Genomic DNA, 11,202 nt, shown 5'->3' on the forward strand with positions numbered 1-11,202 from the left:
CAGTCAAATGCTTTATTATACAACAGTAAGGTTACCTGAATTCTCTTTCACGGCCCATTCAGCCGGCAGACAGGCACCTCAGTCCATTTCTTGGATAACTTTTCTCCAGGAGTAATTCCTATTTGGGGGGGGTGGGGCAGGGAGGGGGGTTCACAGGGCTCCAAGGTGACAGGGAAGGAGAGAGCGTGCATCTGGGCTTTTGTCACCTCTACTCCAGCCACCACACCTGTAGCACTTGGCTTTCCAGGGGACTCTGCGGGGCTTCGAAGGCAGAGCCCACCTAGACCCCCGCTGACACCCACAGTCTCATCTCTCTCCCAAACCCCCTGTACTTGTCCATCCCACAGACCTTCTTGTTTACGTCCACCTGGATTCAGCCAGTGGGGAAGAGGGGTGCAAAACTCTTTTTGCTCAGGGACCACAAATGTTCATGCACCCACTTCTGCCCCAATTATCCTCTCCCCGCAGCCTGGAGCATCCTTTTCTAATTCAGAAGCAAAGAGCCGTGTTCTTACATCATTATGCCTCTCCTGTATCTGAGAACCATGGCTGCATCAGTTCCAGTCCTCGCCAAGGACAGGCTTTTGAAATCCAAAGGCCCGTTCTCAACCAGACATCACAATAGGAAGTTCCTGGAAGACTATCTGTACCATGAAATCTCCCCAGGAGGAGCAGAACCTGCTTCCCATGCGGAGGGAGACCCAGAAGCCATTTTGGACTGTTCCACACTCTCTCCAGGTAAGTGTGATTCACCCCAGTTTCTCTGTGAACTTATCTTTACACCAACTGCTGCTACAGTGCACTTACTCCTCTGTAAAGACTAATATTTTTATATACTTTACATTTTCCAAAGTACTTTCTCATACATTATCTTGCCTTACGAAGTAGCAACTACCAGATCATCTCCACTTTATCAGTGAGACGATGTGCCCAAGGTCTTAAGCAGTACGTGGAAACCAGCGGAGGCACAAAAAGCAACCAGCCACATCACGCACTGGCTGAGTGATCAACTCACTCAAGTAATTTGCTGAATTTACAGATGATTTATGGAAGTCCTCATCTCCCTGTAGATTTACTACAGTTTCACTCCAGTCTTTTTACTGCAGTTAATTTGCTCTAAATTTGTTGGCCCAGCACAGCTGAATGCTGGCACTTCCGGTGCTTCACATTTCTAGGGTCAAGCACTTGCCCATCACGTTTTTATACATGAACGCATGAGCTGTGCCTTGTGTGAATTTCACTGTCCTCTCCTTGTGTGTATTTCACTGTCCTCTCTTTCTGCAGACATATGTCCTGCCTCTACTCTGTCTCTGCCTTTGATGGAGAAACCAAAATCTGCTCAGATCCAGACTGAAGAACCTCTGTCACAGTTTCAGCAAAGGGTCATTCTGTGAATTAATTTTCTGCAAACTGAACTTGAGCCTCAGTAACCGGCAGAACCAGGAGAACGTGAATGCAAAACTCCGTGCTCTGGTTCTCCAACACTGTCACCTCCGTTGAGCTTACATGATGTGAGCCCTTTGCTCTGAGTCTGGGCACTCATTCATCCTTCCTGATCTGGGCCTGCACAGCTTCCGTGTGCGTTCAGGCACCTCCAATCGAGCCTCGGGCATCCACCCAGGCAGGCCTGCACTGAGCCTTCCTGTACTTGCTCTCCATCTCCCAGGACCATTCCACATGCAATTAGGTGCCTAATAAAGTCTCTGCCCTGCTGATGACAGTAATGCTGATTCGATGACTATGTTGATGATCACAAGTGGGAGCGATTGAATGGAATCGTGCAGGCGGATGTTAAGCTAAACAGCAAAACCTCCTGATGCTGAAATTTACAGAACCGTTAACTCCTCCCAAGGGTGGGTTGGGAAAATCTCCTCTCTGGAGACAACCCATCTCTCCACACCTGTATCAAGGCATTTTGGAAAGGGTTTCTAAAGATTGTGCTTCCAGTTGCAGGGCACGTGAAAGGGATGGCTATGTGCCTTTTTTTTAAATCTTCTTCTAATAGTGATTCATCAGAAATCTGTAGGAATCAGAGGGCTGTGTCTGCGGTGCATTTAAGATGGCCATCCATTCTTCTTGCTCCTCCATTGAGGGGTGGAGTCTATTTCAGCCCCTCCCCTAGACTCTGAGTTGGTCTTATGAGCTGCATTGACCAATAACACAGGGCAGGAGTTACCTTGTGCCACTTCCTGGTCTGGACTGTAAAAGGTCTCGCACTTTCCACCTTTGTTCTCGTTGCTCAGCTGCTGTGCCATTAGCCAGAGTCCTGGATGATGAGGCCGTGTAGAGAGAGGACCTGGGGGACGGGTGCCCGTTTGGACATTTCAGCCCCAACTGTGCTCCCTACTGAATGTAGTCACATATATGATCCCAGCTGACATCGCTTGGAGCAAAACAGCCTGCTAAACCCTGTCTGACCTCTTAAGCCACAGAATCCTAAGAACTAATACATTATTATCATTTTAAGCCACTAAATTTTGGAGTGATATGTCACACAGAAATACATCACATGTTTTTGCTCTATTGGAGACAACAGGAAACTAAAAGAAACCATTGCAAACTCTGTGGAATCAATGCCTCTAGAGGAAGTCCATTAAAAAGCCCTTCCAGTAAGGCCTGGTCCATCTTGGGGACAGATGTGGAGAAGAGCAGTGTGGTCAAAGGAACCTTGGTTCCAGTTGAACTAAATGGCCCCTGTGACTCCTACCCGGGCCCTCACCTCCCCCAGGGGCATGCACACAAATACTCACAGTGGCTGGCAAGTGATATGAATGAGTGGAGTGGTGGAGTGTTTGCAAATCAATCACACAGGAAGGAATGTTCTTCACTTCCAAAAGTATCAATGCTTTCTTCCACTTTTCTTGAAACAGACAGACTTCCCTGGTGTTCCCTTGTCACTTCTGCTAGAGACATAAGTAAAAGAGGAACGATCTCTACCATCAGACAAACTGCAGTGCAAGGGCAACTACAAATGACAAGTGACACTGGCTTCAGGCTCAGGGAGGTAAGAGGGGGTGGCGGTGTAGTGGATGCTGTGGTGTGCTGCCCAGACCCCTGCAGGACGGACACACTGCTGGGAGTGTGGATGTTGTTGGCTCTTAGCAGGTCACTCTTTGGGAATTGCCCTCAGCTGAAAACAGCCATCTTGCCCAACGTCACGCCCCTTCCTGGGGACAGCCCACATCCAGGAATGGTCAAAGTGGGATATAAAGGTCTGGCTCCCTTCCCTTGAGATAGGACAACCCTGAAAGCCCATTCTACCTCCTCTGGGATGGGCTGAGCCCTTGGTTGTGACTGATTCACCTCATTGTGATTCAGCTTTTCCATCCAATCCTTCCTCCTTCATCCCACTACCAGTAATGATCCTGACACCACTCCCCAAAACACCTCTAACTATAAATCCCCATCTGAGTTGGCTTCCCAGGGAATCCCACTGAAGACAGCTGGGGACTAGGATGACCAGAGGTGGGCAACTACTGCTCCAGCCATTGTTACATGTCATCACTGAGCCAGATCTTGCAATGTTTCAAGAGAAGTAATAAAAATCTAGGAGTTTATGTGAAATCTTGTGATTTTTAAATGTCAGCTTGCTTTTTCACTGTCCCATTTACAACCTCTGAATTCAACCCTCTACAACAAAGGACCATGTGACTTAATTATGAAATATATCCAGTCTCTTGAACTCAGTAAGAAAATCTACATACTCCTACATTTCACATTATCCCCTCAAATTCTCAGATGATTGATCAAGTATAAAGAGAGATAGTAACAGGGTTGATCTTTTTGTAGGTTAGCAATTTTATTGTATGTCCATTAATGTTATGGGCTGAATGTTTGTGTCGCTCCTGACCCAGCAGAATTCATATGTTGTTGCCCTAACTCCCAATGTGATGGTATTTGGAGGTGGGACTTTTGGGAGGTGATTGAGGTTAGATGAGGTCATGAGGGTGAGGCCCCCATGATGGAATTAGTGCCCTTGTAAGAAAAAGAAGAGAGGCCAGAGAGCTTGTTCTCTCTCCCCGCTTGAGCGCACACACAAAGAAGAGGTCATGAGAGCACACAGCAATATGGTCACCTCCTATAAATCAAGAAAAGAGGCCTCACAATAAAACCTACCTTGTCAGCACCTTGATCTTGGGCTTCCCAGCCTCTAGAAATATGAGAAATAAATTCCTATTGTTTAAGCCACTCAGTCTATGGTATTTTGTTACAGCAGCCCAAGCTAACCAAGAATGGCCCGTCATTATTCTAAATCATGACACCGTATCATTCAACTCATGGGTCAGTTACCCACTTTGCACACACTGGAAATTACCACATCAGAATCTCAGGTGGGTCACTGGGCAAAACACCAGAACATCAGCTCCTAAGTGGTGAAGACACCCCAGCTTCTCAGCCTCACCATCCCACCCACTTGCCTTGTCCGTGGTTGTTTGAACAGAAAGTCATGTTGATCTTGATCAATGAATCTCTAGAGCTTTAGCTTTAAATTTTATTTTATTTCTGAAACTGTTGGTCTGGGGTCCATGCACACACCTTTGCAAATCAGAATGCAATTGCCCTCCCCTCCAGTTGCCTGCCTGCAGTAACTTACAGATGCTCCCAATAGCTGAGTAAACTAGAATCGGGAAGACCACAATGAGGGGGGTCTGGCTAAAAGTCTATAGCCATGATTAAGCCTTCTTCATTGCTCAGGTACCTTCAGTCAAGGAGAGATTTCATCTGTATTTCCTTCTTTCAAGCCGTCAATCCAAAGGGCAACAGGAAGTTTGTGTGTTGTTCCCTTTCAGTATGAAGAAATTCTGTGGTTTTGTGCTTTCACAACAGGAAGGCAGCCAGCTGGGTTTGCCTATTTACAGCCAAGGTTGTAATGCTTGGACAGCTGGATGGCACCACATCTGTGACTCTGGCCAGTTAGCGTTTGTCACCACGCCGCTGGCATTAATTTGACACCTCGTCCTGACCACAGGGTGACTGGTGTATCCATTGAAAAGAAAGCAACATTCCCCTTAGAGGTCACAGAAAAGCAAACACTGGCATGCTAGCTATCCTTTTCATCAAACTGTGCTAGGATTGGCCTGGAGTGTAGGAGGCTCTCAAATAAATATTTGTGGAATGAGTGAGTGAGCAGCAATTCAGGAAGTTTCTGAATGATATCCTGATAAAATTATTTGAATACCCAGAATTTAAACGTGGGCCCTTGACTTTATACAAATAATCCTACTTTTTCCCCCAAGTACTTCTGATGTCCAACACTGTGGTTGTCCTTAAATTAAGTGACCAGGTTACTGAAGGCCCTACATGACCAGCCTCCAACTCACCTCTTCAGCTTCACGTCTCTGTTTCCTCCCTCTCCACTCACGGTGCTCCAGCCACATACAACTCCCTTACTCCTGTGAAGGGGCAGGCCCCTGCCTGCCCCTGGGCCTTTGCACACCCTGTTCTCTCTGCTGGAGCATTCTTTCACCACCATCACCACCACCACAGCTAGCCTAATTCATTCATACTCACTCTTCAAGTCTCAGATCTGATATCATTTCCCTAGAACACCTTCCTCAACCCCCTCATTCCTCTGGGTTAGGCGCATCTCCTGTGTTCCTGAAGTTTCCCTATTCTAGCCCTCATCATGCTGCCCTGTGGCAGCCTCAATATGTGTCGTACCTCTCCTCAGGCTGTACACATGATGCGGGGAAATGTGTTTACAGTTGAAACTTCAGGGCCTAACAAATGGGAGGTACTTGTTAAACGTGTGAGTTTTGGTTGGTTGGTTGAATGAATGCGTTAATTGGCCACAAGAGCTCTGTTCTTGTACCTTCCAGGAGGGAGAGGATATGGGATTCGGAGAACAGACTTTGGAATCAGACAGACTTGGGTGTGCAGCCTGACTCCACCCATACCAGCTCTATGAAGAAGATAATAGAAACAACTCCAGAGAGCTTAAACCTGGGAATTTATTTTAAATTCAGAAGCTCCAGAAAAGGTAGGGAACCAGACAAGTCAGCTGCACTCGTTTTAAAACCTGTCTGAAAATTCTTGGACACTCGTCCCATCAAAGGTGGAGTCTAATTCCCTTCCTTGAATGTGGGCCGGCCTCAGTGGCTGCATGACTTCTGAAGCTCAGTGATGCAGCTGCTGCTGACTGTCTCTCTCCGTCTCTGTCTCCCTCTGTGTTCACCCTTGGAACCCTGCCTCCATGTTGTGAGGAAGCCAAGCAGCCACATAGAAAGACCGCATGTAGGTGTTCTGGCCACCGCCTAAGCTAAGGGCCCAGACAAGAGCCCACATCCACCGCCAGCCATGCAGGTGAGCAAGCCTGAGACGGTCCAGCCTGCTCCCCCTCATCCCCCTAGGTCTTCAGTTCACTCTAACCAACGCCTAGTGGAACAGAAATTATTGTCTCCGCGAGCCCTGCCCAAATTGCAGATTCACACGCAAAATAAATATCGCCGTTGTTTTAGGCCTCTAAGTTCTGGAGTGGTACCTTACCCAGTAACAGACAACCAGAACAGCAGCTCCAAGGCCAAGAGCATTGCCCACAGTGCACCGCAGGGGTGCCACAGTGAAGGCCTGTGCCACTCTTGCTGGGCAGAGACCCCTGAAGATCGTACCAGGGACAGTGGACACTGCATTCGGTGCTAGAACTTCTGCCATGGCTGCCCCCAAGAGCAGGATGCCACCAGCCCAACCAGAAGGGTCCATGCAGAGCCCGCTTCCTGGTGTCTGTCAGTCCTGACCCAGACTCCAAGCTGGGGCGTTTGACTGGCGGGGCCAGTCCCGCATGGCAAGGGAGGCTGGGGAAGCGAACGCCTGGGAGCTTCCTGAAGGAGGAGCAGACTCAAGGGGTGGAGACTTCCCCAGACAAGGGGAGGGTGCTCAAAGGAACCCGAGGGCCAGAGCACGCTGGTGGACACTTCACCGCGCGGCTGCGGCCAGGGACTTAACCTGCCTGTAATCTGGCGCTGCAGATCAGAGGACCACCACCTCGCGGGACTCTCACTCGGGGTGCGACGACACGCGTCAGGATCCGAGCACAGGCCTGGCACCAAGTGAATGCGCGACGTGTGACGCTCTCAGAGAACTGGCCTTGTCAGCAGACCCAGGAGTCCGGAGCTGCCCGGCCTCTGTGATTCTCAGACCACCTGTATCCGAACATCGGTAGGGCTTGTAACAAAGCAGATTCTCCGGCCCCACCTGGAATCTGTAATACTAAATCAGGGTGAGGTCAGAGAATCAGCTTTTTAACCCCTTCTCCAGAGAATTCCCTGCTGTAGTGTTAGGGTTTCTCTCCCCAGCATTTGTTCATCCACCCATCCATTCATTCAACAGCCAACTTCCAACTGTGCGCTTCAGGCTGTGCTAATAGAAGGCCTCGCAGAATCTCCAGGGAGCGGGAATTCAGACATGCAGCATGGACGGTAAGGGCGCTGGAGAGAACGGGCGCTGTGGGACGAGCAGATGCCGGTGTGGGTGTGCCTCCCTCTCTGTGCTTGCTTTACGCACTTCCCCTGGCCCACAGCAGCCATGGCCAGGTTCAGATCAAGCCATCCCGAGGGCCTGACTCAGTGCCAAATTCCTGGGAGACACATCTGCCTGGCCCAGCTGGCTGAGGTGTCCTCTGAGGCTGCAGAGAAGTCCACCCCTCTGACCCAGCCCCCAGGGCTGCGCTGTGGCCAGAAAAGGTGGGTTGCCGGAAGCGAGGCAGAGCCCTCAGGTATGTCTACTAATGAGGGATGAGATTCCTTTAGGAGGAAACGGGAAGAGGTCGTTACAGGGGGAGCAACAAAAAGGGACCAAAGTGCAAACCATCTGTGGGGAGAGGGAGCAAGAAGGCCACTGTGATGGAAGAGGGTTGAGGCTGCAGAATCAGAACCACAATCATGCTGGAGGCAGATCATGGGAAACCTCAGGGGCATCTTTGGATTTGATCTTCTGCAGGTGCTCAGGGGCCAGAAAAGGGTTTGGAGCCTGGGGGGCTGTGATGGGAGCATGTGTCAGGAGGACTGGTCTAGAAGCCTGTGAAGATGCCAATCAGGCCAGCAACCAGCCTGGGGGACTTCTGGAGCGAATGGAATTAGCATTTACCAAGCACCTACTGGGGAGCGGGCACTCAGCTAGGTACTTACACATAATGTCGTCCGGTTGAATCCTTACAGCAACTCTATCACTAGCCCATTTCACAGATAAGGAAACTGAGGCTTGGATTGGGAATCACTGGCCCAAAAGGACCGCAACCTTTGTCTGTTCCTCAGGTTTATCCATCTGCGTTACAATGTGGCAGAAACAAGTAGGGCTGGAGGCAACCAGGTGAGTTGGGGCAGGATGAAAATGAGTGGGAGGACAAGGTGGGGTCAGATGGCACCTGGGTCCAAGGTGGCAGTCAGGGATCACAGGGACACAGCAGGACCTGATTCAGTCCAGCTGGGTGGCCAGCTTCTTAGAAGCCCATGAGCTTCCCAGGCAGGGACCAGCCCTCCAGCCTCTTGCCTGCACCTGAGCTGTGGCTGGACCTTCCTGCGCTGCCCCCAGGCTGGTCTAAACACCCTGCTCACCTCTGACCAGGTCTCCCACTGCTGGGGTTCCCTGGAGTCGGCAGGGGAGGGGGCAGCACATCCCAGGAGTTTTCATCTCATTATCAGAGCCAAATCCCTCCAGGGCCTCTGCAGCTGTGCAGCTGCAGGAAACCAGGAAGACCAGAGCTGAGAAAGACAGAAGCCAGGTGGCCTGACCCAAGATCATATGGGCTTGACCTAAAGTGGGGAGGATGGGAGAAAAAAAAAAAGGGACAGATTCATGAGTCATTTTGGGGAAAGAAAACCATAGGTGTGTGACCACGTAGTTCATCAAGGGCCTCACTCCAAGGTCTGCTCCAGGCCCTGTTGTGGCTAGACAAAAAGGAAGGGAAGGTGACCAGGTACTGACCATGTGACTATTGACTAGCTGCGTGACCTCAAGCAAGCTTCCTAACCACTTGGTCTCAATTTCTCTTCTCTAGAGTGGGATGACTAGCGGTACCTAGTTCATAGCGGTGTTGTGAGGATTAGACAGATTAATAGATACAACTGACAACACGCATGCTCATCGAGTGTCATCATCATTTTCTGAATTGCTCTTCCATCACTCTGTCTAGTGATATTCTTTCCTTCATAGCTGTTATCACTGTATGACCTTATTATATCTGTCTGTGTGTTCGCTTGTTTGCTATCTGCCCTCCTTCCTCCTTGGAATGTAAGTTCAATGCGAGCAGGGAATTTGTTCTGTCGTCACTGAATCTTCAGCATCTAAAAGAGCACCTAGTATGTGTCAAGCTCTTGGTAACTGCTGAGTAAATGAATGAAGAGGCTGATAATATCACTGCTAAGATAGAGCCTCAAATAACAATAATACAAAACAGAATACAGTGAGGCTTGGAGGAGAGCTACACAAGCTACAGGGCTTCCAAGGAAAGCGAAATAAATCAACTGAGAGTTCTAGGAAAGGCTTTGGAGAAGGGGCACCGTGGGGGATGGACCCCAAAGGGGGAAGAGGGTCCCAAGGGATGAAGATGTGATACGAGGTGTGGCTGGAAGGGGAATTAGTAAGAGCAAAAGCCAAGGGGAGGAAAGCCAGAGAATGCTTAGAAAATAGCCAGTGTGCCCTTCAGCTGGTCCTTAGGGGTTGGTTGGGCTGAGATTACAGAGGCCAGTTGCCACCGTGCACGGAGATTTGTTACAAGCTTCCAGTGTGTGTGCCTCGAGGGGTAGAATGTTCTCTGGGTCCCAGTGCAGGCACCTCCTTCGCAGCTGCATCTGGGCCTGACTCTTCCCGTGAGCAGGTGCAAGTTGGGGTGACCCATGGAGCCACTCCCATGGTTGAAAGGATCCCAGTAGCTTTCAGTCTTTTCCATTTTTAAGAACGTAAAGGGTGCAGACGCTGGGTTTTCAATGTTGAATTCTAAACCAGAGAATACATCCCATGTTTAGAGCAATGAGGCTCCCCCCAAATTATTCAGCACTGGGACCAAAAGCATGCTTCCAAAAATTCCCAAGAGCGTTGTGCACCCAAAGAGAGCATCCAAGTTCTACTTGGCCCATGAAAGGAAACTGCCTTCTCAAAGGAACACGTAGGGGATGGAGTGAGAGCAACTAGCGTGTGAGTTTTCTCCTATGTCTCGGGGTGGGGGGGTGGGAAGAAAACCGAATCTGTCACTTCTGCACATATTCACCAAAAAAGGGCTCAACATTGTCTATTTAGAAGGCAGTACCAGTACCAGCTTCCTTGCCAATGAACTGATACTTTGAGGTTAGTAGGGTAGAAAGGATGCCCTTTTCATCAGTGTGTTTAATACCAAACAAGCAGTGAAAGTTAAAATAATTACCTGTGAACAACTGTGTATGTTTCTGTCATCTAATTAGGTAATCTGCCCAGGTGTTTAGCACCAAAGCCTCTATGCTTTAATTAGAAAAAGTCAAGGACAGCAACTAATTAGCAGCATTAATCCAAACCAGAAGTCTAATGATATTAACCACAAATCACCATTGCAATCAGGAGCCTTTATTCTAAAACATTTTCAAAGTTGGGGAGGAGGGAAAGAAAACAATGTATTTTTGAACTTTAGAATATTGGCTTCTAACCACCAATTCCTAGCGACTTTGACCCACTCACTCAAAGAAACTGAAAGAATCGTAATTACGGAAAAGGCAGTACAGAATAAGTGAATGAATACCTCTTCTGTACCTTTTTTTTTTCAGGCAAGAGAGAATTAAATACCATCTTAAACTCAGTAGCACCCCATTCTGTTTATTTATTCATCCTTACCTCCTTCCTGGAGTCCCCTCCAAATAATAAATGATAATCCACCTGCACCTGGAACCTTCAAAGGGCACATAGAATTTTATGATCCTAAAACTCTTCTAAAATTTCCCTTTCATTCATGCTAGTTTCTATTTCAAATCGAGAGGAAAAAAACCAGATTCCGCCAGAATAATCCCTAATTCCAAGGTGGCTAATGGGCTATTGGGTTTATAGAAAGAACCACCAGGTTGTTTTTATTATGGTCCTTTTCCATTTGCATCTTTGGCTGTTTTCCAGAATGTTCCATTTCTTGTAACATTTATTTAAGAGACCGGGTAGTTTGAATACACAGGTAGGAACAGAGCACTCAGTTTTGATTTGTTTGGGGTTTTGTTTGTTTTATCAGCTTACATAAGATGACACTAGAATAAT

This window comes from Balaenoptera physalus (genome assembly GCF_965194825.1).
Source record: "Balaenoptera physalus genome assembly, chromosome: 4".
NCBI lineage: Eukaryota > Metazoa > Chordata > Mammalia > Artiodactyla > Balaenopteridae > Balaenoptera > Balaenoptera physalus.